Below are 7,598 nucleotides of genomic sequence, written 5' to 3'. Positions count from 1 at the left end.
TTCTTTGTTCCTCACAGCACTTGGGCAAGCTTCTTTCTGTTTCTTGGGTCCAACTTACCTCTAACCTAAGTTCGAGAACTTCATGCTGTGTGTCAATTTTTGTGGCCATTGACTCCGCCAAACTGTATTTTCCTTATTTCTATACAACTTAAGTATACTTCATATTCTGGCCACCTGGAGACTTTCATTCATTTTCAGGCTAATGAAGATCATTTCACTTCTTTCTCACCATAGAGAAAGCTGTGTGTAGTCCACATAAAAAACAATCTTTTCAGACTGGGATTGTGGCTCAGCAGTAGAGCACTCACTTAGCACAGGCGGACCCAGGTTCGATTCTCAGCACCACATAAAAATAAAGGCATTGTGTTGTGTCCATCTCCAAAAAAAAATATTTTCTCCCTCCACATATATGAGGACATTTCTTGATCTGGCATTTTTGTTTCTTCCATGTGTTTGGATAACACCACACAATTCAAAGTGGAGATGCTCACAGACACCACATACCCCATGTCTTCAGTGAGCAGACAGGACAATTGACTTGCTAGAAAGAGTGCCCATGCTTTTCTAGGCATCTCTTCACAACCAACCTGCTCCCTAACTCTAGGTTCCTCTCCCAGGAAAAGAGATAAATGCCATTCCTCCCTTTCTGTTGGCCTCCTCTGGCTTCACAAACATCAGTATAAATTTGGTGGATACTGAGAATGAATAGTATACTTTCTTCAGAGAATAGGGAACTTTTAAAGCTACAGTTTGCTCTACCCAGATCCAGAATTATCTTCATTTCAAAGTATGTCATTAGGCCCTTCCTCTTTCTTTCTCTGCTGCTAGTGAATGCCTGCCTGGATTTTCAATGTTTTCTTCATCTTCTTCTTTTAGTTATACTGAAGAGAAGAATTTTATGGCTTCCATTATTTTGTACACACAAATCTGATTCTTATTTAAAAATATATACACTCCCATAAAACCATGAAATATTATTTATTTTCATTTAAAGTATATATATGTTCTTTTTGTTCCATCCAGGCCTCCAACCTATTGAACTCTTCTGCCTACATTTAGGGTGGGTGTCTGCTGTCCCTCATGCCAATTGTTTCTAGATGTACCTGTACCAAAACAACCAGAAGCCTCCTAATGTTCTGTGTCTCTTAATCCAATTAAGTTGACAATTCAGATTAACTATCACACATTGTGTTTGAGGCTTTACTATTCTTTCACATTAATTAAAAGCTATAATCAGGTGAATGACCTCTTACTACTACTATCCTTAAGAACTTGTGTAGAAAGGACATGAGGATTGTGTTTTAGTATAGAGATAAATTTAAAATAATGTTTTATAGAAATCATATTTAGGGTGTGTGGGTTTTTTTCCTGAATGCTTGTAGGTAACCAATTTCAGCTTACTTGAAACAAAGGTAATTCATTGCTAGTATTGTCTTCGTAAGCATAAATTTCATCTCAAATATAAATCATATACAAAACCCAATGATAAAATGACTATAAAGTAAGAAACAAGAATTCATGTTTCATTTTATAAATTTCTCAAAATGAAAGCACTTTGTGGCCCAAATTATGGCATATAACTTATATGCACAGGAACACAAAGCAAATATCAATAACAAAAGCTCGTTATAGTTTGTAGTTTTTCTTTTAGTTTTAAAATTTTATCTTCATAATTTACACCATCAAATTAATTTATTATTAAATCTTATTAATCTTCTTGCATTTTGGTATGAACAATAGCAAAAATACATCATTGTCATAATTTGTTATGGGTTGTCTAATCATTTTTTTTCCTATAAATGCTTAGTGAACAGTATCTATATTGAAGTCATGGTAGGCACCAAAGCTGTTGAATTGGTAATGAATAGGCACCGATTAAGAAAATTGCATTATTGTTTCCTTTTAACTCTGTGCCATTTTTAAAACTGAAGACATCTTTCTTCATACTATGGGGATGGAGATTCCCAGAAGATAATGAATAAGACAGGGAAAAAGTTTTGGCAGATAATCAACAAAAACAATATTTTTAGAGAGAAAGGTATGGGCAAAAATGCCAAGCTGGCAACTGCTGACTGGTTTAGAGTCCTGAGAAGATCAAGGGAGACCACATTTAGAAACATGGCATATGCTGGGGTTTAGAATGATTCATGTCCCTCAATGACTTGTAATTCAAAAAGATCATTCTGGCTGAATAGATTACAGCAGAGTGGAATCAACAGCCTGAGGATTCTAGCCAAACAACACTGAACAGGAGCTACAAACTGCTTTTGGCATTTGTTGTTATTTCGACAATATTGCCATTGTAAGGGAAATTTATGGGAAGCATTCATAGAATCTAAGCAATGTATCCCTGAGGTAGGAATAACATGGTTTCTGGGTAAAGAAAGCTAAATGTGATTTAAAGAAAAAAAAAAAGAAAGAAAGAAAAGAAGAAAAAGACAAAAGCAGGTCTTGTTGTAATGTGATGGATGCAAGTGGTTTCTTGGGTAAAATGATAAAACAGCCTCTGTAAAATATGTTCCATGCACTAAACAAGTTAGATTGCTTGAATTCACTCTGGGATTTATAAACTAGAGCTTTTGCTGAACTTCAAAACTCTGAATCAGAAAACAGCAATGGTCTCTAACCTTTATGTAAATATTTTAGAATTTCATGTTTTATAATTTCAGGTAGTTTTCATGTTTTATGAACAAAGTCTCAAGTAATATGCTTCTTACCGTCCTTTTATATAACTGCTAATCATGTTCATTTCACACATTCCAATTTATCTTCAAAATAAATGTAGTATCTTTAGATCAACAAATACCCTAGTGGTGATATGAAATGTGCTCCCCCACATTTTTTGTTTTAGAAGAGAAGAAAATTCCAGAGACAAATCTGATCTTATTGCTTCACAGCAAAAAGTGGAGCTGTTTTTTTTTTTTCTTTTAAGTCTATACTTACTGGACACTACACAGTAGTTAAAAAAGCTGCTGGGATTGGAAAGTAGAAAAAAATAGCACCACTCATCTTTAGTCTACGAAGAAGCAATTGAGAAAGAAGACTAAATATGGAGCAGGGTGGAAGACTAAATAAGATCTTGGCTATTAGGGAATTTTGAATCAAGAAAGTGGCCAATGAAATTTCTTTTACTGATGCTAATATCTGTATAATTTATCCTTCTCAAAATTAAATTGCATGCATTTCAGTTACTATAGTCAGTAGATATTCATTAAATATTTGTTAGTTTAAGAATACTTTTTCTTCCACATTCATTATAATAAATATTATAATCGTATAAATATTATAATCATTGTGTGTGTGTGTGTGTGTGTGTGTGTGTGTGTAAATCTTTCATCAAGTTCTGGGGGAAACTAGTGAAGCTGAGCAAAGCAAAGAAGCTTCTATTGTACTTATGCCCAATAGACACCTTTAGTCTCTGAATGTGCTTTTTTCATGGGGTCACAGAATGCATCACACATTCCATAAACTTTCAGTCAATGCTTGATATTCAAGAGCTCACCTTTCAATGCTGTTGAGCCACAGCACTCTTCTCTCCATATCTGTTTCTTGTAACATACTTTATTTCATAAACAATTTCCAGCCACTTTGTTAACATTCCATCTCCAATAATAGAACTAATTACCATTAACTTCATCCTGAAAGTCTCTGAGTTTAATTTGGGAGCCAAAAAAAAAATGTGTTAAGGTAAAATTCTGAAAGTCCAATATTCCTATGCAGAGCCAAATAAAATATGAAGAAAAAGAACATTGAATAATAAGTCCATTAGAAAGCTCCTATGACAATCAGTGTTTGATGATTCACAATCCAAGACAGAAGGAAACCAAGGAAGAGAATTTATAATCCTTCAGATGGAGTGAGATTATGAGCAGCAATTTCTAGATGAAGAGAAAGAGAGAGAGAGAGAGAGAGAGAGAGAGAGAGAGAGAGAGAGAGAGAGAGAGAGATATTTCATTGACTTTCACTGGCGAGGGAAGAGACCATATTGGTATTTATGACTATCAGGTTAACCAAAATTTGAGCATGCAAAGGTGCCAGAAAACGTGAAGGCCAAAGATACGAGCAGGAAAAGCAGATTGTCTGTCTTCCAGCCATTTTGCAATATGTATAAATATTTTTGTGCAGAACAGGGTGTTAAAATTCAAGGGGAAAGTATCAATAAAGAAATTCTGTTTTTTTTTTTTTCTTTCAATGTGTGTGTGTGTTATCTTCAGAGTTCAAAAGGAACAGAAATTGGAATTTAATGCTTTCAAAGAAGAATAAATTCAATTATATAGCAATATTAATATTTATTATTCTTAAATATTATAAAACTGAACATAACAGAATCAAAATAGAATGAACTAAAAAAATAGTTTAAAGATTACTTCCTTGGCCTAGGTCAGTATTAATGTAATATTCTTTCAGTTTTGGTTCCTTCCAGAGAATAGCATTATCCTTCTATGTATGATAAAAACAAAACTGAAAGTCTTTATATGTAATTTTAATGGTTATTTTTACGTAAATTTGAATATACTATGGTACCAGATTGTTTGGTCAAACACTAATCCATGTGGTGCTGTGAAGTTATTTTTTATATGTGATTAATACTGATAATCAGTTAACTTTACATTGAGCAGATTATCTGTAATGATGTGAGTGGACTTCATATCACTTATCTAATTTTTGAGACCTTCAGAGGAAAAGCAAAGTTTTCCTGGAGAAAAAGAAAATCTTATTAAGAGACTGGAAAAAACAGATTTTGCCTGATTTTCCAGCTTGCACACCTACTCTACAGAACTCAGGTTTGTGAGCATCAACAGGTGCAGGAACCAGTTTCTTAATATTCACCTTCTGCCTCAACTAACTCACACAATATACTCTCAATTAAAACAAAAGTGATTTGGCATACAAAAAAGATGACAGAATGGAAAAAAATAATATAAGTAGATGCTGGAACCATAATCCAAGATAAACAACCTACCACAATTAACAAATGTAGATATGAAAGTTATTAGGAGTTCTGTGTCCCAAAAGTAAATAATGAATGGAAAATTTAACTCCTAAACAACAACGAATCAAATATATATATTTTTTGAATTAAAACTGAGTAATGGCAATTAAAAATAGATTATTTGAGCATAATACTGGCCACAGCATGAACCAGATGCCAGATAAGCAAAAAAAAAAAAAAAAAAAAAAAAAAAAAAAAAAAAAAAAAAAAAAAAATCCAGGCTAAAATTGAAATTTAAAAAAAGTATGAATAATACAGAAGAGGAAAAATAGCATACATTACATGTGACATATAAGCATCAGATTATATATGTATATATTTAGAGTCACAGAAAAATAACAGTGCAACATAGAAACAGACATAATAATTCAATAGAGATATACTGACAATGTCTGAAGACTTTGATGGGGTAGGTTACCCAACAGTTTATAAAAATGTTGGGCAAAGAATGCAACTGATTTAATGATTCAGAATACATTTTTTTTTATTTCTTAACTCTGACAAAGAGCCCTCTTTAATTTTTGCCATACACATTTTAATCAAAGATTCCTATGAAAATGTATTAAAGTTACAGTGCCCAAATTCAATGATAGTACAAAATGAAAGTAGCAGATAACACAGTTTTCAAAAGGATTTTAAGCACAACAATGATTGTCTAGAATCAATAAAGTGAGAATTAAATATAAATGTAAGTTTCTTAGTAGGAGAAATCACAAACTTTGGATTTGCAAAATTATCCAAGGAAATATTTGGTTCTCTATGAGAACCTGAACACAGTCTAAACCAATAATATCATAATGCTGCTGACACAGATATCATGTGCATAAGTTATAACAACATCATAGTCATAAAACAGCGATCAACCTCCTAAATTCATGTTTGAAAATGATATTATGAACTACATATAGCTCTTTAGCAGTACTCTTCTGTGAAATATACTATGGAAGAAATAAGTCAAAGAAAATGTTATGCTTCCTAGGTTGGTATATCAAGAATGTAAAACAGATTATTTCATAATAAAAAATAGTGTTGCATTGATCAAATCCTGTGTTAAATGCCATGTTTAGAAATTTTGCCTTACTTGGAGAGAGACAAAGTTGATTTTTTTTTTTTTTTTGGGGGGGGGGTGGTGGATACCAGGGATTGATCTCAGGGGCACTTAATCCCTGAGTCACATCCCCAGCCCTATTTTTTTATAATTGATATAAACACAGGGTCTCATTCAGTTGCTTAGAACATTACCATTGCTGAGACTATCTTTGACCTCCTCCTGCCTTAGTCTCCTGAGACACAGAGATCACAGGTTTGCACCACTGAGTTGGCTAGAGGTTGATAAAGTTTTGAAGGTTTTTGAATAGAAATTTGCATAATTAGAAAAGTTATCATATAAGTCATTATGTGGAAGAATATGGGATAAATATTTTAGAGGTCATTGTCACTTACAAATATATTAATGGAGTTGAGAATAGAAATTCTAAAAGACTGAAATGTGGATAAAATTCAATATTAATGTTTTGATAGTGCATGAAAAGTTCTAAATGGATCTTTAAGATCTCAATGAGAAATAATTTGTATCTATTGCTAATAATGGTTTTAATAGTGAGAGGATTTATAATAAGATGTATTAAATCTGAAAAAAAGGTCAACTTACAGAAATTATGATTTATTTGTTAGTGATTGGAATGGATGTTCATATTTGGAAAACAAATTGCAATAAAGAGTACTGTGGAAGAAATGAGAAGAGAATATGTTGGAAGTGTACGAGAAGTGCAGCAGGAAATCACAATTAGATGCATATAAATAAATTTTATATGGACCAAGGCAGAAAAACAAAAATATGTAAAAGAAAAATAAGAGGAAAACTGTGCAGGTATTTAGTGACCTTGAATGTCAGGATTGATTTATGAAAAATGTGCTTAGTTTTTAACTGTGTCTTTAATATGTCCAACAATTCATATCCTCCATTCCACATTTTAATAATAAGAAGAAGAATTTTTATCTTGAAAAACTTAACACCACTTTCCCAGGGATAAATATAAGAAAGAATATCTAAACTTCTTTTAGTTTTGGTATTGAGATAATAAGGCCCAGAGAAATAGCATTTGTGTTGGTGAAAGAAAAGTAAAAGATAATAAAAGGAATATTATAATGCTAGCATCAACATTATTTAGGAGTTAAATAATTTTATTAAAATTAGGTATGCAATGAAAACATGAAGGTTTCAAGACTATGATCTAGAGATATTATAAAACTATTAAAATGAATAATAGTTTCGATAATAAGATATTGAAAATATTAATTTCATACTGCTCATGCAGAATGTGACTTCCTAAAATGCACAATTCATGGAAAGCACAACATTCTCTCATATCTCAAGCTGCTGATTGATGAATGGGTTTATTATTGTTAGCAACATAAAAATTAATCTTATGATAGGGGAATCCTTTTTTGATACACTATCAGATGTAAAAAAAACCTTGTGAAAGTTCCCCTCATTCTTTCACACATGTAATTTTACTAAGCAGATTTTCTTCTTGTTTCGTGAATAGGTAGAGTGCAACTTGCCATTTTGCTTGCGCAGACCAGTGCACCATTGGTATATATG

The sequence above is a fragment of the Marmota flaviventris genome, chromosome Y (assembly GCF_047511675.1).
Source record: "Marmota flaviventris isolate mMarFla1 chromosome Y, mMarFla1.hap1, whole genome shotgun sequence".
NCBI classification, from domain to species: Eukaryota; Metazoa; Chordata; class Mammalia; order Rodentia; family Sciuridae; genus Marmota; species Marmota flaviventris.
Note: the sequence above shows the minus strand (reverse complement) of the source record.